The sequence below is a fragment of the Orcinus orca genome, chromosome 15 (genome assembly GCF_937001465.1).
Source record: "Orcinus orca chromosome 15, mOrcOrc1.1, whole genome shotgun sequence".
Taxonomy (NCBI): domain Eukaryota; kingdom Metazoa; phylum Chordata; class Mammalia; order Artiodactyla; family Delphinidae; genus Orcinus; species Orcinus orca.
Window position 1 is genome coordinate 204,089 of NC_064573.1, and position 23,806 is coordinate 227,894.

Here is a 23,806-nt window from a genome sequence, read left to right on the forward strand (position 1 = left end):
GAAAGGTTAAACATTCCAAATATAGTTCTCAACTGAAGTTGTTTGGAATTTATTTAAAATACCCCCTGGGGAGGGCTTATCCGGCACCTTTCAACAAAGGATGTAGAGCCGGTGACATCCAACCATTTCACTGCAATCGGTGTGACATGCGACGGTCCGCAGCTCAGAACAAGCAGTCAGCCTTGGGAACTGGAATTAAGGCCACATTAAAGACCGTACTGTCTTCCCATAGCCAGGAGAATCGTTATTTAGAATACAGTAAACTTCAGAGGTACCTTAGTGCCAAGTAGTTTACTGTACAAATTATTTACCGGTACTAGTTTGGAGTCCAGAGATTAAAATTTCCATCATGAACTTTTTTCTTTTCCAGAAGCGTAAGCAAGATTTGGATTTCCTCTTGCATAGTGATTTGTCTTCCTGTTTTTGCCCTGTATCTCTGTAGTTTCCATCCTCTCCTGTGGGAAAGTGATTCAGCACAGAGGCCACCATCTCTAGCGGACCCCACCTGCACCCGGACTCTCGTAAAGCCCCGAGCCACTTTGTAGCATTTAACAAATGCAGGCGGAGACTTAGGATTAGACTGACAGTTGGATTTGGAGCTGTTTGCTCCTGTGTTGTTTTCTATGGGGACGTGAATGCAGCAGGATACGCCCTCTAGGCCCTGCCCCCCGCCCCCCGTATTCCAACAGCCCGCTAGAACCACGGACGGGGAGAGGCTGCGGCTGGGAGTTTTATACCTTGTTAAACTGTAAAGGAGAGTGTTGGTACAGTACATACCAACTAAGAAAGGCAGTTTTTATTGTGGTAAAACATATGTACCGTAACATTTACCATTTTAACCATTTATGAGAATGCAGTGCAGGGGTGTTCAGTACGTTCACATGGTTGTGCAGCCACCGTCCACCTCCTGAACTTTTTCATCTCCCAGCTGAAACTGTACCCACTAAAACATTATGTGTTTTGGTGAGTTAAAGTCAAACGCCAAGAAGTACCTCTGTCCGTGTAAGTATGAATTCCTATAAAACGCCCATGGGGCACATTTATAACTGATAGTGTCTGTGGTTTTCTTAGAATTTCAGATCAAAGGGTGAGGGATTATACTTTTGCAAAGAGCAAATCCCTTAGGAAATAATTGTCACTTACTAGTGGCGTCATCGTGTCCCTGCAGAGACCCCAGGCCTTCCCTGGGGGCTGTGTCTGCAGCCCACCCTCATCCCTCTGGTTCCCGTGTGCTGACCATGCCTGGACCAGAAGCTGGCAGTGAGGGCCGGGCTTCTTGGACTTCAGGTCGCACGTGGAGAGTCTCAGGTTAAATTAATCCAGCTCCTCTGGACACGTCAGGGCATCGGCAGTGACTCAGAAGGGTCAGCCAGCCTCACTTGTCCTCCTCCTGCTTGGGACCCCTCTGAGCGGGGAAGTGCAGCATGCAGCGTGACGGGTGTCTGTGTGCTGGGGGCGGGATGCCCTCTGCCAGGGCGGCTGCGGCAGTGTGGCAAATCTGCTTGCCTGCAGACCTTTCTCCCCGCGCCTCCCAGACTCCGTTGAGGGGAGCCTGGAGATGGCCGGGCCCCCGTGGCTCCTCCTGTGGCTAACAGGCCTGGGACTCTCTTCTGGCGGACAGAATAGCAGGAGAATGGGGAGGCTGAGGCTGGCGGCCCTCCTTGCCCAGGCCGGTGTGCTGGTCGCGTCTTCCTGGCCCTCCCTGCAGCCCAGCCTGTCCTGGCGGTGGTGGACGCCGGGCGGTGTGCGAGCACGTCCTCACTCCCAGCCCCAAGAGCTACTGTCCGCAGCCTTGGGTGTGCTCCCAGCCCTGGCCTTGGCTCGCTCTCGGGTGGGCTTCGGGTGGGGTGGACGTTTGGTTGAGGCCCCTCGGGGGGAGGGGGGCTCCAACACAGATCTGCCCCACGTGGCCCCTGCCCATCTCCTGCCAGCTTCAGACACCACGAAAAAGTGTGCTGGCCTTTGGGAGCAGGCGCCAGGCAGAGGGCGCCTCGTCTCCTGATGTCGCCTTTGACCTTGGAACCATCCCAATCTTTTTGAGCATCATTTAGCGGATGGAAGTTCTTCGTGCGGTTGACGCTGGAAACACGGTTCTGACGCTCAGGCTCATCAGAGGGCAGAGCCTGAGACCCGCCCACGTGTAGATTTGGGGTGTGTCCGCCCGAGGACCTGACCCTCCTCAACCCTCCCTCCAGCAGCTCTTTCTGGCAGCCCTCACTGTCGAGCTTGGGGGCACACTTAGCTAGTGAACCCTGGCGGGCCTCCTGCGCTCTCAGAGTCGATCAGAGCAATTGCCAAAGCTTGACAAGCTCTCTGGTGCAGGCGCTCACGGACAGGCGAGGAAGACCGTGTACTTCGTGCTGCAGGCTCCAGGGCTTCACACAAGGAGGTTTCCAGACCCTTTAGCTGTGGACCCTCCTCGAGTTCCTGGGGAATTCCTAATGACCGCAACTATGGCGAGGTGCTTCTGAAATGAAAATGCGTCCTTCTTACCCTGTGTGCCTTTTAAACCCTCATCCACCTGGCACCCCCGACCCAGTTGGTCCTCTTGTGCTGTGTGCCGCCTGCGTTGCTCTGCCGGCCCCCTCGTAATGGGCAGTGAGCGAAGGGAGCTGCAGAAGCGGTGTGTGTTTCACAGGGGCTTGGGAGTACGGCGTCAGGGTCTGTTGTTACAGCGGGAACATAACGAGCCCTGTTTTCTGCGTCAAGATGGCGGTGTGGCGCGTGGGCCGCTGGCACCAGTGAAGACTCCGAGGGCTGCGGAGCGCTCGTGGTCGAGGCAGGCGTCCTCAAGTCCATGGTCTCCCCGAGTGGGGTGACCTGTCCCTTTTACAGAGGACGAACCTGAGTCCCAGAGAGGTCCACACGGCTGTGCAGGTTTCTCTGGTTTCCTCCCGTGGCTGAAGTGGGGAGTGAAGGAGGAGGCCGCAGCGCTCCCGAGCGGCCAGCAGAGGACCGAGGCGCTGGCACAAGCCCAGCCCGCAGGCTGCAGTTTCCACTGGCCTGAGGTGGGGGGGCATCAGGAAGTGCCCCCCGGACGGACCACAGATTCCTCTGGATGGGAGAAAGACACGCACTGTGGTTCCTGGTCGCCGTGGTTTGCCCATCTTGGACAATCCTGCCGGTCAGGACCCTCCCCTGACCCAGACTGTCGCTGGTGGACTGGGCAGCTCCGTAGAAACAGCAGGAAGATGACTTGTTCAGCTCTTAAAATCCAGGGTCTTCAAGATGTATTAAGTGGAAAACCTAGGTGCAAAATTGTGTGTATAATTCGTTACCCCTGAAACAAAATGAGGGAGTACGAATCTTTGTTCATATTTGCTTGTAGTTGCATAAATAGACCTGGAGTGATTGATAAACTAGCAAAAGTCACAACCTCGAGTACAGGGTGGGGAGTGACTGCTGACGTGTCTGGGGTTTCCTTTCGGGGTGATGCAAGTGTTCTGGAATTAGGCAGTGGCGATGGTTGCCCAGCCGAGTGCGCCAAACCCCATGAACTGTACCCCTTAACGAGGGGCACTGTGGAAGCCAGTCACGTGGCGTGTAGCTCAGTCCTGCGGTTAAAGCATCTTCCTGAAGCAGGCATCTCGCTCGGCTCCGAGCCTCTTTGAGCCAAGTGTTTAACGCTAGCGGAGCTGCACTGGTCTTCGCCCCGTCTCTGGATTCGTGGACTGAGGGCCCGTGAGGCTGTGTCTCTCGCAGCGTCTTCGGGGTGAATCAGGCGGAGGACCCAGGGCAGGGCTGGCCCCTGGGTGCTCTGTCGTAGGGTCCCGGGAACTGCTCCCTGGGATTCACGCTCAGGAGCTGTTGGTGAGAGAGGCAGCTGGAGCCGGCGGCCTTGGCTGTGGGCTCGCGGAACAGAGACCTCTCCCCGTCGTCGCCACTGCCCAGCGGCCTCTGCTGCGGAGGCGCAGCTGCTGTGGGTGGGACTCAGCTGACGGGGTGCTGTGAGGCTTGTAGTGCCGGGTGGCGCAGAGACCTGGCCGCTGAGGGCAGGGCTGGGGACCTGTGACCCTCCTCCAGGCTCCCGTGGAGCTTCCGTGACGCCCTGTGCTGTGCTGGCCTGGCCTGCAGCGTGGAGGGCTGGCCATGGGAACTGCTGGAGGAGGTCTGCTCTAAGTACAGGCTTTCCTGCCAGCAGTTATTTTCGGCTGTTTCAATTACAGTTGTCCCCTCTGGTAACCGCTGTAGCATCCCGTAAATACAGGCCGAATCACAGCCCCCGGCTGTGGAGCCAGCGGGGGAGGGTGGACACGTGGATGGCCCCGCTCCTCCTGGAGGGGACGGCGACCCCGTGGGGCTTTTAAGTGGCCACTCGGAGGAAGGGGAGCCAGTGAACGGCGCCCCTTCTCTCTGATTCGATCGTGCTATCCTTCCCACACCCTCTGCTCAGCACCTGAAATCACCTTGTGTTCAGGAACCCTCTGTGAGCTGGGGGCAGAGCCACCGACTCTGATGGGCGTCGGAGAGCTGGCTTTTCGGAAATGCCTGACCCAGTTCTGCCCCTGGCGATCCAACCCTGCTCCTGAGACAGGCTGTGAGAGGCCCAGTGTTTTCCTTGGAACTTGGGGGTTCATATTTCCTTGCTTTTTATCTGATCTCCTTTCTCCTACGTCATAACAAAGGTTAAGTATGAGAGGGCGGGGAACGGGGAGAGCTCTTCCTCGGGCCGACCTCCGCGAGGCAGAGGGACTGGGAAGGACTACCCGCCGGGGGCCCGAGCCGGGCTTAGCCGCCAGCGCGCCGCCCTGGGGCTGGTGAGGCCAGGCCGTTACTGCTGATCGTGTCTGGGCCACGGGTCAGCACAGCGGCCCCGCTTGGAGGTGAGGGTGGACTTGATGGTGGAGCCTCAGAACGGCTGGCATCAGTGCCCCTCGATGCTAGGTTTCTGAAAGTGTTTTGCTTGGGAGAGACACCAGCTCTGTCCCCTGGATGTCCAGAGACGTGGTGGGTCTCCAGGAGGGCCTGCTCACGGCCCACTTCTCAGTGGTTACTGAGTCTGGATCTTAATTACACTGCACTGCAGACTCGGGAGGGGCAGAAGTCCTGCGAAGTGAGTGGGACTGACCGAGTCCAAGCCGTCTCACTTCTGGCGCCAAGGTCTTTCCGTTAAGCTTCTTGTCTGAGATCAGCCCCCAGAACTTGGAGTTTCTTCAGTCTGGCTCCCTTAGGACCACCAGCGTGCTCTCCCTCCTGGGTCAGTCGTGCTCCTCGGACATGGCAGTGATGATAGTGAGTCCCCGTTCCTCACCCCACCAGCCACGTGGCCTCGGGCAAATCACTTCATCCCTCTTGTGCCTCAGTTTCCTCATCTGTGAAGCCTCAGTTTGGGAGGATTAAATCTTCAGAACTGTGCCTGACCCCTTAGGGCGTTTTGTGAGGGTTAGCTGTTACCACCCTCCCCTTTCCCATGGCACCTGGCTGAGGTGTGAGTGACGACGGGGTGTGTGTGACGGGGTGTGGGCCCAGGGGTCCCGGTCCTTGAGCATCGGGGGTGGGGCTGGGTGTCCTTCAGACCCACAGTAGCCCAGCCGCTGCCCAGCACCTCCCTGAGTGCAGGGCAGCAGTGAGCCTCCCCCTCGAGAAGCTGGTCGTTCGGCCCGAGGGGTACGTGGCTCTCACACCACCCGTCTTCCGTGTCCTGCCCACGGGACACAGTTCCCTCCACTCTGGGGCACAAGTTAAGAGTGGTCAGGGCCGGTGTTGCACACCCAGGGCTCTCTAGGAAGGGGCCCATTGAGCAGAACGCACCCGTGTGTTGCCGGTTCCTCCCAGAAGCCAGGTTGGAGCCAGGGGCAGTCCTGCGTCCTGAGCTGTCAGCCAGCTACCCCACCATGGGACGCGTTCTAATTGGGCTTCAGGGGCATTAGAGTGACTCCTGTTGGACTCTTCCCCCATTGCTTAAGCTGGTTCTGAAGACCAGAAAAGATGAAAAGCCACTGGGCACGAAACAGACTTTAGGGATGGAGGATAACATTTTACACGTTAACTTCTGAAACAGTTGGAAGACGAGCGGCCACAGAAGAAATGCTTATTAGCGCTTGATCACAGCCAGCGGTTGGCGTGTGCCTGCGTGTGCACGTGCCCGTGTGTGTGTGTCCTGTTGTGTCCCAAGGTCTTTGGTTGTGTGCCTGGAATGATTTTGCACTCCGGTGGTGTGACACTTAGGTACCTTTGGGCCCAAGTGTAGCTAGATAGGAAAGACAGTGAAAGTTAATTTACCTTCATTAAAATTAGTTTTAAAATCACTTATTCCTAACACACTGAACCTTGAATCACCTTCTGAGGATATAACTGGCCATTCAAAATGGATTTGTAAGGACTTTGCCACCTGTGTGCTCAAGGGAGCTGATTACTGACGTCAGCAAAGCAAAGCAGCATTGACTAGACTTCTGTTCATCAAGATCAGTTGCTGGAAAAGACCCTGAAGAGGGCGGGACCTTCCAATTCAGTGACGACCTGATCTTCCGATAATACACCCGAAAGAACAGTCTCCTTGGGCCCCAAGCAGGACCTGGGAGGACGAGACGCCCTGGTTCAGACACACGCACCGTCTCACGTCAGATCCTGAGCTCGACCCGGACCCGCCGTGCACTTCCAGGCCGCCCAGCACAGGCAACGTGAGGAAGTAGCCCGACAGCAAGCCTGGCCCCGGTCCCCCGGGAGTGTCTCCCTGGCATTTGCCTGTTTTCCCACCGCGCCGGCAGGTCAGTCGCTGTCTGATCGGCTCTGCTCATTCTCAGCTTCCCAGAGGGCTGTGCCGAGGTGGGCAGCAGGGGTGCCAGCTCAGACCTGCCCCTGTGGGGGGGCAAGGCCGAGTGCGGGCTGCTTTCCAAGGCGCGAGGAGTGGGCTCGGGCTCTCGGGGCTGCCCAAGGGGGCAGGACTTCACTGAAGCGGGGAATTCAGAGTGAAGGAGGCACTGGCCACTTGTTTGCCGATCATCGTCTGGCCTGTGCCAAGTCTTAATTTTTGTCTTCAACAGAATGAGGATTATTTTACTTGTCAGTTGCTCACCTGATAAAGGTGGTGTTAGAGTTAATGAAATAACTGGCAAATTACGGCAAGCTTCTGAGCGGCGAGGCTCTGTGTCCGCGTGAAGCGTCCCTGAAGCTGCAGTAGGGAGCAGGTTCCTTTCACCCGCCTCTCTTCCCGGGGACTGAAAACAAAGGCAGACGTTTGGGGCCACCCCTCAAATTGCTGCTGCTTCCTTCTGCAAAGCCTGCGGTCCTTACCGTTGCCTCCTCAGAGCCCTGCACAGAAGCCAGAAGGACCCAAAGCTCCAGGTTTGTAGCGCAAATGGAAGCAGTCCAGGTTAGTCAGGAGGAAAAAGAGCCTCGGCGGAAATGAACGGCCGCCATGTTCACGGGCGTTGCAGAGCCGTCCAGTTGTGGCGCGTGGAGCCTCCCCAGCGGTGTCCTGGCCCTGCCCTCGCAAGGCCCCGTCCTGGGACACGGGTGCAGGTGAGCCTGTTTGGAAGCGGAGAATGTGGACAAGCAAGGTGTGAACCCGATAAAATGCAAAACCAGTTAAAGGCAAAAACGTTCAGGTTTTAATTCGTTAGTGTTGATTGTAGTCTAACTGGGGGAAGGAGAGTCGATTAAAAGTAGGGAGAAGATGAGAATGTCTCACAAATGTCTTCTTCTTAAAAGGCATTCTGAGGATGCAACAACTAGGAAGCGCTGGGCTGTATCTAGTATTTCTTTTTCTTCCCCCAGAGCTGGAAGGAACAATTTTATTTCTTTGTTTTAATAAAAACTTTACTGAGATGTAATTCCTGTATCATATAATTCACCCATTTAAAGTGTGCAGTTCACTGGCTTTTAGGGTGTTCACAGAATTGTGCAGCCACCACAGCAATTGTAGAACATTTCCATCACCTCAAAAAGAGCCCTGAACCCAGAAAACGGCTTCTTCCCAGCCCCTGACAACCCCTGATCTGCTTTCTGTCCCCCCAGATTTGCCATCCTGGGCATTCTGCATAAACGGGTCCCATCACGTGTGGTCTTTTGTGACTGGCTTCCTTCACTTGACATCGTGTTCTTGAGACACATCCGTGCTGTGTCCTGTGTCAGTACTTCGGTCCTTCCTTATGGCTGAATGATATTCCATGTATGGGTGCATCCATCCCTCAGTGGACGGACACTGGGGTCGTTTCCCCCGTTTGGCTGCTGTAAACATTCCTGTGCAAGTGTCTGTGTAGACGTGTGTATTCAGTTCAGTTCGGTGCCTCCTCAAAAGGTTTAGCGTGGCATTACCACGGGACCCAGCGGCCCTACTTCCAATGATGGCTGTACTTCACGTTTTCCCACCTGAATGAATGCCTGTTATTTCTTCTTCTTGCCTAATCCCCCGGCTAGAACCTCCAGGTGCTGCATTGAGTAAAGAGTAGACACTCTTGTGCCTGAGGTTAGAGACAAGCACCCAGCCTGTCACCTGAGTGTGAGGTTTGTGGTGGCTTTTTCAGGAATGCCCTTTATCAGGCTGAAGACCTAGTGTTTCCTTTTATGTCGGGGCAGATGCATCTGGGAGTGGGTTCTTAATTTCATCTTCTTCATAAAAACGACCAAAGAGAATAGAGCTACTTGACTACTAACATATTTATAAGAAGAAAACCCATAAACACGAGAGTTAAAGCACTTTTATCAGCGTCAGCATTCACGGCACACACGTCGTCACAGTTACGGTTCAGTGTGTATCTGTACTTGTGGTTTCATTGTGTGCCACGGGCTCTCAGCTCAGCCTAGGAAAACTGAGCTGATTTCCTGAGTTAGGGCATTGAAACTTTATACCGCAGCTCCATTTAGAGGATTCATTTTGTTGTATTTTCCATTCGCTTTTATTTAAACGTTGTGTGAAAGGTCGTTCGGGCTGGGTTTGATATGGAAAGGTCATTATGCCTGGCTTGGCTAAATGCAGATCTTTGTGGTCTTGGGAACGTGCTGTGCTCAAGCCTAGGAATGTCTGCAGAAACACATGCGGGGTTTCTCCCAGCACCGAGCTGGAGGGGAGAGACGGCCCTGCCCTGCCGTTGCATCCTGCAAGTGGGCTTAGCTGGGGCAGCCCTCACCTCGGGAGCCTGCGCTGCCTCTCTGACCAGCGTGTGCCCTCAGGGCCGGTGAGGCTTGTCTGACTGCAAAGGAAGGAGAATGGTGCTGGGGATTTTGTCTTCTGGGTGGCTTTGTTTTCGTTTTTAGAAGAACCCGTGGGAAGAGCGGCGTGCTTCTCCACTCTGCCCGTGAGCGGCTTTCCCCGAGCCCTTTGTGCTGTTTCACGGCATCGTCCCCCAGCCTCTGTCTCTCTGTCGTCCTCAGCTCCCGCTCCTTCCTCAGTTTCCCCGCAGGTGCTCCTTCAGACGGAGCTCACGAGGGTGGGCTGGGTGCGACCCTTGAGCGCATCCTGCCACCTCCAGGGGAGGACGCCTGTGATCCCCCCCCAGACCCCTGCCAACTGCCCCCCGGCCAGCCCGTCCGGGAGGTCCAGCCGCACGCGGCAGGGGCACGCGGCAGGAGGGCCTTGGGCTTCTGGGCGCGTGCCACCTTCAGCCGAGTGTCTAGCCCTGCCCCAGAGCTAAAGCGTACAGCTGTCTTCTTGGAAGTTTGTCCTGCCCAAACAATAAGTGTGCGTTTTTAAAGAGTTAACACGAGCTTTGTAAGCGCTGAGAACGTGCTTTGTCTGAGGCACTGCTGATGTGGAATCGGCTTCAGGCTGTACCTCCCAGGTGGTTTCCAGGGAATTGGAGAAAGTGTTGGATTAGCACCTTTTTTTCCCTGTGAAAGCTATCTTCATGCAGTGTCCGTTTGTTCTCAGAACAATTGGCCAAAATCATGACCTTAAAGTGTGAATTAATTTTTAGTGTGTATTTTCAGATATCGTTGGAAATAAATTCAGAGTTGAGGTGTCTAAACGTGGAAGATTGATTCCTCAGCCATGAACGAAGACAAAGACGTTTAGAAAAGCTAATAGCTTTCTAAGTGCAGTTCCAGAGTCTGCACAGCCACTACTCTGCAAGTAGAAGGAGGGGAGAGGGGGAGACGAGCCACTGCAGACCCACCACAAAGCCGCCACCACCTTCAGGGACAAGGGCACGACCAGGGAGTCCGCCAAGCTGTGAGGACCGGTGACCACCCAGCCAACGGCAGGCCCCTGCCGCTGACTCCCCGGGGTGCCACCCATGGGCGAGCTGGAGCCATGGCTAGCTCAGCTTAGCGGGAGGGAGCCCAGGTCCCTTGCTCAGCCTCACAGCCACCCTAGCCTCTACCCACACTGCCTGCCCTTGACCTCAACACACACCCTCGCCAGCTTCTGCTGCTTACAGTAAAAGAAACACATAGAATTAGACACAGAACCTGTCCTTTGGCCACCTTCCCTTGCCTGGCGTACGTCTGCTCGTGGGGACGTCAGGCACGGAAGGGAAGGTGGGGCTGCCGTTTCTCCGAGGCCCTCAGCAGAGGCGGCCTGGGCGTTTCAGGAGAGGGACGCAGTGGCTCGAGGTCCAGGGCAGCTGTCAAGTTGCAGACACAGGAGGGCTGTAAGTGCTCTGGGTGCCCGCTTCCAGCCTCAGGTTCCCCCTGACGAGGGGCAGAGGGGGCGGAGCCAGGCGCCGGGCTTCCCACGGCCACGCGTGTGTGCTCCCGGGTCTGGTTAAATGCGGGTTCCGCCGGGCGGGGCCTGGTCTGATCTCTGGGGCAGCTCCACGGCCCAGCCCGCTCAGCAGACCCAGGGCCTGCTTCCTGCGTTCATTCTGCATGAGGAGGGTGCCGGACCAGGCCCCCGCCAGGAAGGGGGCGACTCCCGGCAGGCAAAAGGCCAGGCGCCCCTGTCTCAGCCTGCCACGGCCCCAGGCTGTGGTGAGCAGCTCTGACACTGGGTGGGGCACCGGGCTGGGAGGTCGCCCCTGTGTCCCCAGTCACGACCCAGCACAGCTGGGGCACAGGTCCTCAGAGGGTGGCCCGGGCTCACAGGCACCCGAGCGCTGCCCCCGTGTGTCCCATGTGTGCCGCCAGGTGGAGAGCGGACTGGGCAGAGGACGGCTACGTGCTGGTCGCCCGTCTGTGCCAGCTCGTCCACCACAGACAGCTTCCAGGTTTGCCCCCAAGCCCCCTTGGCCTCAGGTCCCGCCAGCAGGGTCACCCGCTGGCCCACAGTCTTCTCCATCACGTGGATACGGTGCCCCCGGTTCCCAGCGCTAACGGCAGCCCGGGGGCCCCCCGGCCCTCTCGCTGTTTGGGGTCCTGGCGGCAGGGAGCTGTGAGCGGACACGGCAAGAGCTACCCTTCAGGGAGTGTGCAGAGGAGAAGAGGTCTCCGGACGCAGCTTTGGTGAGACTGCTAAATCTGGGGAGGGGGCGGGAGCAAAGGCCCGCGGACCCCCGGGTGCTTACGGCCCCGTTCTGGCCAGTTCCTCGTGCCCGAGTGTGTGTATCGCGCACGTGCGCCCCAGGCCTGATGTCCACCTCGGGCGTGTGCAGGCCATGCCAGTCGGGGGCACTGAGGCCACAGCACCAGGAAACCAGGGGCAGTGCAGAGCCCCAGTGGGGATGCCTCCCTGTGCCTGGCCTGGGATGCTCGGCCTGCCCTGCAGGCCCCGGTGTCAGCACCAGGGCTGGTCCTCACAGCGTCCTGACCACAGATGGACCCTCTAGGCTGCACCTGCCCCCCGCCCGCCCAGGCCGGCTGTCTCCTGTGACCCACGTTTCCACGTCGCGACCACTCGTGTGTTGCCACGCGCCTTAGACGGCCTGACTCTGCGGGGGCCCCTCCCACCTGCTGGAGACGTGTGCATGGCGGGTGTTCTCCCCTGCGGCACTGCTGACACTTGGGCCAGATAACCCTTTGCTGCAGGGTGTCTGTGCTTTGCGGGCACGTGGCGGCGCTCCTGGCCCTCACCTGCACGGCGCCAGTAGCACCCAGCTGATGACAACCACAGGCGTCTCCACTGTCGCCACACGTCCCCTGGGGGTCGGGACCCTCGTGGCCGTTCCCTGCGTTGAGTGTCACTTTCTGTGCTGCGGTCATGAGGAAGGCGCTGTGCTCTCAGGCTGAGGGTCTGGCCTCCCCAGGAAAGGCTGGCCCTGGGGTCTGGGGCGTGTGGAGTGTGTACTGAAGTGCTAGGAGCTGGGCCAGGCCTGCTTCCTACAGAGATGGAGCGGCCCCATCACACTGGGCACCCCGTCACTGTGGTGTGACAGAGACAAGCAAGCTTAACGTGAGACGGTCCTGCTGGAAACTTCTGGGGGCAGCTGCCTGCCCGGCTACGGGCGGCTCCCAGCTGAGCTGCAGGTGAACGTGACCAGGGAGCTTGGAGGGAAGTGAGCTTTGGTCCCCACTTGGGGACTGGTCCGAGGAGAGCCTGGAGCCCATGTTTCCAAAGACGTGGGCAGAGACGTGGGCAGGGGTCCCTCCCCCTCGCAGGGCTGCCGGGGAGCCCGTGTGGGCCGAGCGTCCCACCCCCACAGGGTGAGAGCCGAGCGCTGCACCACGGGCCCTGCTGCGAACTCCCCCAGCAGGAGCTCAGGCCGGTAGGGCTGCCAGGACCGTACCTTCAGGCAAAGTGAGCTCCAAGCCCTGAATCGGGGGCTGCCAGACCAGGCCTTCCGGTCACTTACGCACGGGGCACCTCAGTCTCCTTTCTGCATCTCTCGGGAGGGCGCTGGACTTTGTTACCTCTGCCTCTGTCCGCGGGGAGAGAGGACCAGCGGAGTGCAGCTCTGCCAGCCGGGCACACGCCTACTGCTGCCGCCGCCTCGTCACACCTTTGCAGAGGCCCCCGCAGCCTGCTTTCTCCTTGTCTCTTGGAGCCTCGGGGCAGCTTCCTTGGCCCTCAGACCACAGGAGCATCTGTGTCAGCTGTGTTCCGAGCCAGCACGCAGGCAGTGGAGGCTCGTTCTGAAATTTGCGTTACCCAGGCCATTTGCTCTGATGAGACAGTGTCGGGACGCCACGTATTCTGAACACTCAGGTAGCCCACGGCATTGGTGTTTGTCGCCGTGCTCACGTACCCAATGAGAAAACGCGGCCTTGGGGCCGGAGTGGCTCCCAGGGTGCCATGGTTGGTGCAGTGCCTCAGGCGCAGAGGCAGGAGACCTCAGACGAGACCTGCCTGGGGAGCTGGGGATGGGGAAGCGGGGCATTCACTGGGGGCTCCCACCCCTGTCAGCCCTTTGGCAGTGACCTGTGGAGGGCAGGACGCAGTCCTGGCGAGGAAAGGGGTACTGCCCTGCGACGGCCAAGGAGCCGGGGGGCGTGCTGCTGCGGTTTGGGGCACGCGAGCCTGCTTGCAGAGGGGCGACGTCGTCCTGCCCCGGCCTCGACGTGCGTCTGAGGCTGCCTCACCGAGACACACCTGAGTGACTTCAGCTCCCGGGATTTCCGAGTGAAAATGTTCTCCTCTAGTTAAAACCATGACTGCAGTCCTCCTCCCGGCCCCTCCCGCGGGGGCCGGGCCACGGCACGAGGCCGGGAGGTTTGGTGAGACGTCCCCCCACGTGGGCTTGAGGCGGGAACGGCAGGTTGCGATTGGTGCTTTGTGATCAGCCCCCCTTCGTGGCTTCTGCAAAAATGTAAGGATTCGGGTGTTTGGCTGTGTCTCCGCTTGACTCGGCATGTTCTTTATTAGCTGTCTGCCCAGGTTGGGTGCGTTCTCCCCCGCTCCTTCCCGAGGAGACATGGTCCCGTAGGTGGCAGGAAGGGACTGGGGCCGAGGAAGGGGAGAGAGGACGCCTGATTCTCAGCATTTGCAGGCTTGGCTCGGGCAGAGACATTCAAGGAAACCATGCTGGATGCCCCCAAACGCTGTTCCTCACCCCTTCTGCCTTACATCCGCGTCCTCTCGAAGCAACGCAGGGCAGTCAGCCCCAGCCCCTCCCACGTACCCCTCCCCAGGGCTGGGTCTCCACTCACCCAGATTTGTTGACGTTTGCTTCCTGCCCTGTGTTATGTACATAAAGACTGGTTTCCCACAAGGGCTGGATAAGCGGGTTGTGCTGAAGGTGACGCTCCGTCACACTCTGAGGGCCTCCACCCCGCTGCAGTGAGCAGGGCAGCCCTAGAGCAGAGATGACCCGGGAGTCTGGCAGGAGCCTGTGTGTGTGTGTGTTGGCCCGGGTGCGGGGTGGGGGGAGCTGGGAGCTGGCCAGCAGGACACGTTAGGAATTCTCCAGGAAGATCCCTGTGGGCTCTGGGCGTCTCTGCTCATCTTTGCATTGCAGAGAGAGCAGAAGGTTTGGGAGAAGTTTTCCTGCCGTGAATGCAGCCAGGAGTGCGGTGCTGGGGCCTTGCAGGGGGGGCCCAGGGGCCCTCATGGCAGCACCCGACTCTCCCGAAGACACTGAGTTTGCAGAGCCTCAGCCGGAGTGGGGGGCTGGGCATGCGGGACCCTCCCCCCGCTGGCATGGGGTTTTTATTGAGATGGTTGCAGTTTTCAGAAATAATACAGAGATCCCAGTGTACTTTGCCCAGTTCCCCCCCATGGTGGTAGTTTACGAAACTGTCACAAGTGTCACACGTGACACACCCGCGCCTTGTTCAGGTTTGCCTAACTTTACTTGGCACCCAGTTGTGGGTGCTGGCATGATTTTTAAGAGCAAATCACAGCAGTGTCTGGTAAGACTGAACACACAAAGACGAGCCGCTTCCCATCTGTGGCAGGACGTTCTGCCCCATCAGACGGCGATTGACGAGTGCTTCCTACCTCGTAGGGCTCGGTCACGGGCTACTCACATCTGCAGTGTTTGTCTGTGGGCCATGCCTGACACCTGTCAGCCCTCGCGGCCACGGCCTCCCAAGAGCGCTTTCCTCCCCCGTGGAGCTGTCCTGGGGCCTGCGTCCCACAGCAAGCTGCGAAGCAGCCCTCCGAAAGCAGGCAGGCGGCAGCTGTAAGGCCGAGTGTGCTTCACTCCTTCCCGTTCTCCCTGCCGACCCCCCACCCCCGTCACACAACCACTGCCCCTTACCCTGCTCCCCAGCCCGGGTTACCTGCTGTGCCCGCTCTCAGCGTGGGCGCTGAGATCCCAGAGCAGGTGCTGGGTTTTTTCTCTGGGGTTTGGGGGCATTTTTTCAGCTTTGAAGGAAGTGGGAAATACACATTATAAGTAGGATAACTGGTTCTGAAAAACACTTAACGTGTTCGAAGTTTAAACGTAACTTACAGGTATATCCATCAGTCTTTTCTCAGGGCATGAAGTTTTCTGGGTAGAGACACTAGGAAAAACTTTATTAAAAAGCAGATATGCTCATGCAGCTCAATATTAAAAAAACAAACCACCCAATCCAAAAATGGGCAGAAGACCTAAATAGACATTTCTCCAAAGAAGACATACAGCTGGCCAAGAAGCACATGAAAAGCTGCTCAACATCACTCATTATTAGAGAAATGCAAATCAAAACTACAATGAGGTATCACCTCACACCAGATAGAATGGGCATCGTCAGAAAATCTGCAAACTACAAATGCTGGAGAGGGTGTGGAGGAAAGGGTACCCTCCTGCACTGTTGGTGGGAATGTAAATTGATACAGCCACTATGGAGAACAATACGGAGGTTCCTTAAAAAACTAAAATTAGAATTACCATAGGACCCAGCAATCCCACTACTGGGCATATACCCAGAGAAAACCATAATTTAAAAGGACACACGCACCCCAATGTGCATTGCAGCACTATTTACAATAGCCAGGTCATGGAAGCAACCTAAATGCCCATTGACAGGCAAATGGATAAAGAAGATGTGGTACCTGTATACAATGGAATATTACTCAGCCATAAAAAGGAACGAAATTGGGTCGTTTGTAGAGACGTGGATGGACCTAGAGACAGTCATACAGAGTGAAGTAAGTCAGAAAGAGAAAAACAAATACCGTATATTAACGCATATATGTGGAACCTAGAAAAATGGTACAGGTGAACCGGTTTGCAGGGCAGAAATAGAGACACCGATATAGAGAACAAACGTACGGACACCAAGTGGGGAAAGCAGGTTGGGGGTGGTGGTGATGGTGGGATGAATTGGGAGATTGGGATTGACATGTAGACACTAATATGTATAAAACAGGTAACTAATGAGAACCTGATGTATAAAAATATAAATACAATTCAAAATGGAGAAACAAATAAAAAGCAGGTATCAGCTACTTTAAGAGTGGTCGGGTATCTGCTCTGATTTCTGTTTCTCACCTGTCCCTTTAAGCCGATATTCCCTCCTCTTCTACACACTTGCTTCTGTCACCAATCCTTTCCAGGTAAAATGTGAACTCCACCCCCTCACCGCTTTCTCTCTTCATCATGACCATAGCTCTTCTCTCCTCATCCACCTTCAAGGCTGGTCCTCATAAACCACAAACCTCTCCTCTCTTTGCAAAGCTCCTCCTCCAGGAAGCCTCTCAGGATTTACTGTCCTCTGACCGGAAAGATGTCACAGTGTCGCTGGCGCTGGTGGACCGTTGGGGTCATCGGATTTAGAGGCGCTGCCTGCGGCGGCGTCACAGCAGCAGGCCCGGCGTGGCTCATCGTGCACGTTGACCCAAAGCTCGCAGCCCCGCTTCCGGGAAGAGCCCACTTGGAGACACAGTGACGGTCTTAGGGTCATCGTAGAGTGGTTCGAGCGTCCAGGTGGGCACGCGGAGGCCTCTCCCTGCAGTGTGCACCTGATGACTATGACAGAGAGAGACCTGTCCTACCTGGAGAGCGCCCAGGGTACGGTAAATGAAGGAGCCAGCTGTGAACCGGGCACCCAGCAACACGGACCGAGCTATGTCCCGAAGCCACACGCCGGAGCCCTCACCCCAACGCGAGGGTCTTCAGGAGGCGATTAAGGTTAATTGAGGTCATGGGAGGGGGCCTGTGTCCTTCTAAGAAGAGGAGAGGACACCAGAGCTCCCCCTCCACCACAAAGAGGCCTCATTAGAACCCACCAACGCGGCGCCCCGAGGGCGGACTCCAGTCCCCAGGACTGTGCGAAGTAAATGTCTTCCGTTTAAACCACCCAGCTCGAGCTAGCGTAGGAAGTTCCCAGTTACTAAAGTGCTGTTTTATGTATTTTCTGTTTGTGGTATCATGATGGCTAATTTTATGTGTCAGCCTGATTGGCGTAAGGGATGCCCAGAGAGCGGATAAAACATTATTTCCGGGTGTGTCTGTCAGGGTGTTTGCAGGAGAGATGAGCATTTCCATCAGTGGACTGATAAAGCAGGTCACCCCCGGCCCCCCGCAGTCGGTTAGGGGCCCAAATGGGACCAAAGGTGAAGGAAGGGCAAATTCTCTCTCCTGGAGCTGGGGCATCTCCCTGTCTTTGCCCTCGGACATGGAGCTCCTGGGTCCCCAGCTCGCCTACGGCTGGGGGCTGCCTTGGCGCCCGTAACCGCCGGAGCCGCTTCCCGTGAGACGTCTCCTCCTACGTCTGTGTCTGTATGTGTCCTGTCAGCTCCATGCCGCTGAGAACCCCAAGAGTACAGATACGTTTTAGTCGCGCTAAACAGCCTGGGAAAGTGTGCGCGAGACAGTTATTAGGAAGGAGGGCATCGGGGCATTTTCTTCCTGTTTTGTGTATTTAAGCCGTGATCCAGTCTGGGCTGTTCTGCCCCCAGCGCGTGCCGAGCGCTTTCTCTGCACGCTGTTCAAATGAATGCGCCAGCAGAAGGTAGCGACTTTTCACGATGCCACCTTTACCCCTGCTGAGGGGCTCACACTCCTCCCGGCCACCGGCGCAGTGCCGCAGGCGAGCACCTGGGTCCCGTGCCTAGTGGCATCTGCCTCTAGCCTCAGTTTCCCCATCTGTCAAAGGAAGGTACCCTGGGCCTCAGGAGCCGTGAGGACCGAGGAGGACGGGCTGGGAAGCTCTTAGTCGGCTCGGCCTCCAGGAAGGTTTGTTCCCGGCTGAGCCGGCCTCTCCAGGCCTCAGGAAAGCCGCCCGAGTGGCTCCCGTGTCTGTGGGCCTGAAGGGTGGGCTCTGAGCACCCACAGAGGGTTGGAGAGGACGGCTTCCACTTCCTGGCTGCAGGCGCCTTCGCGTTCTTCCTCTGGAGCCCTGGGGGAGGTCGAGCGTGGCTCAGAAACGGCAAACAGCTCTCAGGGCTGACCGGGCTGAGCCTCAGCCGGGGCTTCTCCCGTGTCCTGACGACATAAAGCTTCACCTGTCACTGACCTCGGTGGTTCTGCCAGCAGCCTGGACCCTGAATCCCGGTGGAGAATTTCGAGTGCTGCCCAGAACTGGCCACACAGGACCCAGCACTCTTCACTGTGGGCTTTGAAAGCATCTCAGCAGACCCTTCGGGGAGTGGTCCAGACATCTCCCACCTCGGGCATGGCTTCCTTTGGCAGAGAAAGGTATTTCAGAGCTGACTTTATTTTTACTCTGAGGTGGCTTTCAAGACCCGATCCATTGTTTGCAGCAGCTTTTAACAGAAAACACCAAGTGTTGGTCTGAGTCTTGTTTTCCTGGTGAACTTGTTCAGGCTCCCGGTGTTCACCACCCTCACATGAGGCTGGGAAATGGGGAGCTGAGCGCCACACGTAGCCTCTCAAATTAGGACTTTCTACATTGTGTGGTTGGCTTGTTCATGTTTACCTCATGCTGGTTCCAGACAGCTTCTATTAACGCCTGGTATTTTGTGTTGGGCCTCTTCTCCGGGGAAGCCAGAAAAGAGCTCCTAAGACCAGACCCCACACACAGGGTGTTATTTATGCTTCTGTTTTTTAAAACCAGGGCCACAGCTACTTTTGTTTGCTGCTCTACTTAGAAATGCACAGGGACATGACCGTGGGTTAGGCAATGGTTTCCTAAATATAATATCAAAAGTACAAGCAACAGGGGCTTCCCTGGTGGTGCAGTGGTTGGGAGTCCGCCTGCCGATGCAGGGGACGGGGGTTCGTGCCCTGGTCCGGGAGGATCCCACATGCCGCGGAGCGGCTGGGCCCGTGAGCCATGGCCACTGAGACTGTGCATCCGGAGCCTGTGCTCTGCAACGGGAGAGGCCACAACAGTGAGAGGCCCGCGTACCACAAAAAAAAAAAAAAAAAAGCACACGCAACAAAAGAAAAAATAGATAAATTGGACTTCATCAAAATTTAAAACTTGTGTGTGTCAATATCGAGAAAATGAAAAGATAACCCACAGAACAGAATATTTTAAAGTCTTGTATCTTATTAAGAGATTTGTGTCTAGAATATAAAGAACATTCTCATCAATGATAAAAAGACAAATTGAAACCTGAATGTGTCAGATTTGGCAAAGGCTCTGAAAAGATGTTTCTCCAGAGAAGATATTCAGATGGCCAATAAGCACGGGAAACGATGAAAGACAGATAAAAACAAATACGGAGAAACTAGAACTTTCGGGCACTGCTGATGGAAATAAAAAATAGTGCAGCCGCTGTGGAAAACCATTCGGCGAGTCCTCAAAAAGGTGAAAGTATAGTTAGCATACGACCCAGCGATTTCACTCCTAGCCACCTACCCAAGAGAAATGAACATATATGTCCACACAAAAACATACGTAGCCGCATTATTCACAATAGCCAAGAAGTGGAAACAACCCAAGTGTCCATCAAGGAGGCATGGATTTTTAAAATGTGGTCCATCCACACAGTGCTATATATGTCAGCCATAGAAAGAAATGAAGCACTGATAAATGCTACAGTGTAGATGAACTTGAAACTATTATGCTCCGTGAAAGAGGTCAGACACAAAAAGCCACATACGGTATGACTCCACTCACAGGGAGCGTCCGGAATTGGCGAATCTATAGAGATAGAAGGCAGGCTAGTATTTGCTCGGGGCTGGAGGGAGGGAGCCATTTTGAAGGCGGTGTTTCTTTCTGGGGTGATGAAAATGCTCCAGAATTAGGCAGGGGTGATGCTTCCACAACACTGTGAATTTACTAAAAACTTCTGGACTGTACGGTTTGTTTGTTTTTTTCGGTATGCGGGCCTCTCACTGTTGTTTGGAAATATCTTAAAGGAAAAGTTTTTTGTTTTTTTTGTGTTTGCGGTACGCGGGCCTCTCACCGTTGTGGCCTCTCCCGTTGCGGAGCACAGGCTCTGGACGCGCAGGCTCAGCGGCCATGGCTCACGGGCCCAGCCGCTCCGCGGCACGTGGGATCTTCCCGGACCGGGGCACGAACCCGTGTCCCCTGCATCGGCAGGTGGACTCTCAACCACTGCGCCACCAGGGAAGCCCCGGACTGTACATTTTTAAATGATCCAAATGGTGAATTTTATGTTACATGAATTTTATCTCAATTATTTAAAAAAAACACCTTTCCTTGAGCCAGATGCACAGGGAGCAAACGTGGGCTGGTGAAGTGAACAGCTGGGCGGTGCCTGCTGCATGGACCACTTGGTGCTCGCTGCTGACCCCGCCCCCATGGACTGGGGCAGAGGTGGGAGCCTGGAAGCTCCTCTGCCTTAGAGGTTTTCTTGGGTGGGGTCGGGGGGCTGGGGGGCGGCGTGTGGAAACACCCACCTGGGATGACGATGCCCTCTACCTGTGTCCATGGTCACCTGCTGGAGGTTCACAGAGGAGCAGGTGGGCGGCCTGAGTCTTTTCGGAGACAGTTCTAGTGGGGACGCTGACGCTGGTGACCTAGGAGTGGGGCTACAGCTCTGGGGGTTTTCTGATTATTCTTTGCTTCCATTTCTTCTATAATGAATATGGATGATTTGGATTAACTTTTTAATAGAATGAGATACTAGACGCCCAGAAGCAAAAGAAAACATAAACTCTCTTCCTTTCCTTGCCCTGGACTTGGGGTGGGGGGCCTTCCAGAAACAGCACCCTAAGTAAGTTAAGAATTCCGTGCCCTAGTTACAGAAGACACTACCCAGGGGAAAACTAGTACAGTTGACCCTGTGTATCCACGGGTTTCACATCCATGGATTGAACCAGCCGAGGATCGAAGGGGTTACAGATGCAGAACCCACGGATACGGAGGGCCGACCACACTGGGCCATTTTATGTAAGGGGCTTGAACATCGCGGATTTTGGTGTCCACGGGGGGCCCTGGGGGCAGTGCCCCTCGGATACTGAGGAATGACTGTACTGTGTTTTGTTCTCTGGTTTTTTGTCAAAAGGAAGCTTGTTGTCAAGCACCCAGGCTCTCTGAAGCCCATGTGAGGAGAGTTTATTCTGGAAGAATGTGTTTTAAAGTGAGAGGGAAGGAGGCCGGAGGGCTGGCTGTGTTACTAGGGAGGCTTTCTCCCCGAGGCCCGGCTGCGCGCTTGTCTGTTTCCCTTCCTCCGTCTGTGGCAAGCCCGAGGTGCCCCTCTTCCCCCACCTGCCAGCTCTCAGCGGCACCGGAGTCCCTGCCTGTTTTCAGCGTTCTTAGGCTCTCTGTGCACACCTAGCAGACAGGTGTGTCTCAGCCCACCTGCTGGGAGCTCGTCCTTGCCTGAGTACCGCATGGCATCCTTCTATACAGGACCCAGGGTCCTAGTCTACGTTGAGCTGGGTTACAAATAAGTTAGTACTGCTAAGAACAAAGCACTGAAGATGTTTAGAGTTTACCAGAAAGGGTGGGCCCACAGATATGATTCTAAGGAAACTGTGTCGGTCAGTCAGCTCTTGGGGGAGGCTTATAGCCCTCCCAGACCTTACCCAGGTGGGGACGGAGGTGCTGGGAGCTGCTCAGGGTCACCGGCCTGTCTCCCAGTGCCAGCGGCTCCCAGGCTGGGGTGCCCTGCCGACCACCGTCTGCAGCTCGGTCAAGCCACAGCCAGCCTCTGCGTGAGATGCACAGTAGAGCTCGTCCCGGTGAAGCTGGGGCAGGAGGGTGGGAGCTCTGCCGTGGACAGAGGCAAAAACCCAAGAAGAAACAGCGCCTGGGAACAGAAGACAAGCACAGGGGACACCTCTATGCCCGTTAAAAGAGATCTCGTCACCTGAGCACAAGGCCCAGAAGCTCACTCTAGGTCATGGACACACCCTGCCCTGGGGTGTCGGGGAGCTCACAGCCACCGAGAAGGCCCCACCCCAGGAGCCCTGTGAGTGATGCCCAGGCCCCGCCGCTGGGTGCCCTCCCTCCAAGCCTCCTGACACTGGCCTGGGGGTCACCGCGGCCGGGGCCGTCTGTGGTGTCGCAGCAAGGATCTGCCGCTCCTCGTCCCCTAGATGGGCCTCGGTGACCCAGACCTACCCGAATTTCTCTGCTGGGTGAGTAGCAGACGCTCAAGACTCGTGCGAGTGGCCGTGCCGAGCCCCCCAGAGCCTGCGTGCAGCCCCTGGAGGACAGGTCTGTGTCTGCTGTCGGCAGGGCTCCTAGGACCACGACTCCGAGAGGGGCCCCGAAGCTGTCAGGAGGCGTCTTGCCCTGAAGCAGGGCCTCACAGCCTCTTCCCGAGAAGGACTGAAGCACATGTTTACCTTTGGGGAGGGGTCCTAGCACCGCAGCTCCAGGGGGCCCTGATTGGCCTGAGCCCAGCCCAGCCCCGCCCAAGTCCTTGTTTCCAGAAGGGCACAGACTGACACACTGACGGGTGACGGGCTAGAGTTTTCCGCTCCCAAGCCACGCACTCCTCGATCCCCGATCCTCGGAGCTGTTTACCGCCAGAGACCCTAAAGGGCTCACCGCCCTAGGCCTGATTCTGCATCCATTTCGAGTCATTTCTTAGAAATGCTCTTTAAACTTCCTTTGAAGCTGGAACCAGCCCCGATCGAAGCAACCGTGATGCCAGGACCGACGCTCAGAGCACGTTCAGCCGGTTCCTGAGCTGTGGGCCCCCGGGTGCCCTGTGGAGCCGTCCCAAACCCAGAGGACTGCACTCCTGGGGAAGATGGGGGACTAACCGGGACGGCGTCCTTTGAGGAAAACTCAGGGGGGTGGGGGGCATCCGGGAGTGGCCCAGCTGAGTCCCTCAGCCCAGCAAATCGGATGAAGTGGGAGTGGCGAGAGAGCTGGGTGCGTGGCGGGGGCTCCAGGGAGTTCCGCTCCGCAAGTTCATCTGGGGGCGCCGGGGGGAAATAGAGCAGGGAGACGGGTCCCAAGTCTGCACGACAGAGTTTGTGGGGAGGGAGAAAACTGCGGGGCTTCCGGCTTCCTTTGTAATATGTGGCATATTTTGTTCTTCGGCGTATGTGGCAGACTTTTAAAATGTTGACATTTCCAGTGTCTCTAGGAATAACATCTTGCTCTGACTTGTGTTTTGATCCAGTGGTGCGGTTCTTCCGGGATGTTTTCTGTATGTGTCTGCAGTGTTTGCTTAATTGTGGGAAGGGGAGCTGTTTGGCCTTAACCACCCTTGGACAAGCCAAGCCTGGAGGAGGTGTTTCCGTGCAGCCAGGCTGACGGCTGATTAAAGTCCCCCGTGTGAGCCTCCCGTCCCGTGTGGTACGTCACCGCAAGGGCCTCCAGCTCTCTGCGGCCTGTCTCCGGCCTCCTCCCGCCTCCCCCATTCCCTCCATCCCTCTCCCTCCTCTCACGTTTTGTTTCTAGAATCCTTTTACACAGAAGCCAGCAGCCGTCTGCTGGCCCCGCTTCCTGCACCGCGGGGCCCAGGATGCTCCTTGGTGGCCACGCAGCCGACTCGCAGCCGCTCTTGGGATCCTGGTGGCAAATCGGGCTCGTTGGGGAGCTGTTCCTTCTTCTCCTCGAGGTGCTTTAAAGTCGGGTAACTGTCCTGGGAGGGAGGGAGGCCTCCTCAGCTTGTGTCTCGAGAAGCTGAGTCAGCAGCAGCAGGATGGAGGACAGTGGGGACAGCTTATTGGACAGAAGGCAGGGTGCCTGCAGAGGCCTTCCCCTCCCCGCAGGCCTGGTCTGTCTGATCCTGGAGGAAGAGCGCCACTGAGCGCCCGATGGGGCACAGGGTTTCTGCCAGAGGTTT

The 23,806-nt window shown here is 56.6% G+C and overlaps 1 protein-coding gene and 1 long non-coding RNA gene across 2 annotated transcripts in view; one reads left to right on the plus strand and one right to left on the minus strand.

Moving 5' to 3' along the window:
* PARD6G (par-6 family cell polarity regulator gamma) overlaps positions 1–23,806 on the plus strand; it is a 106,203-nt gene that overhangs the window by 54,621 nt on the left and 27,776 nt on the right. The window lies entirely within an intron of this gene.
* Positions 9,813–11,905, minus strand: LOC125961186 (uncharacterized). Its single transcript, XR_007471533.1, has 2 exons — positions 11,764–11,905; positions 9,813–11,214 (listed from the first exon to the last, which is right to left on the minus strand). It is a non-coding gene; the product is annotated as an uncharacterized LOC125961186 (long non-coding RNA).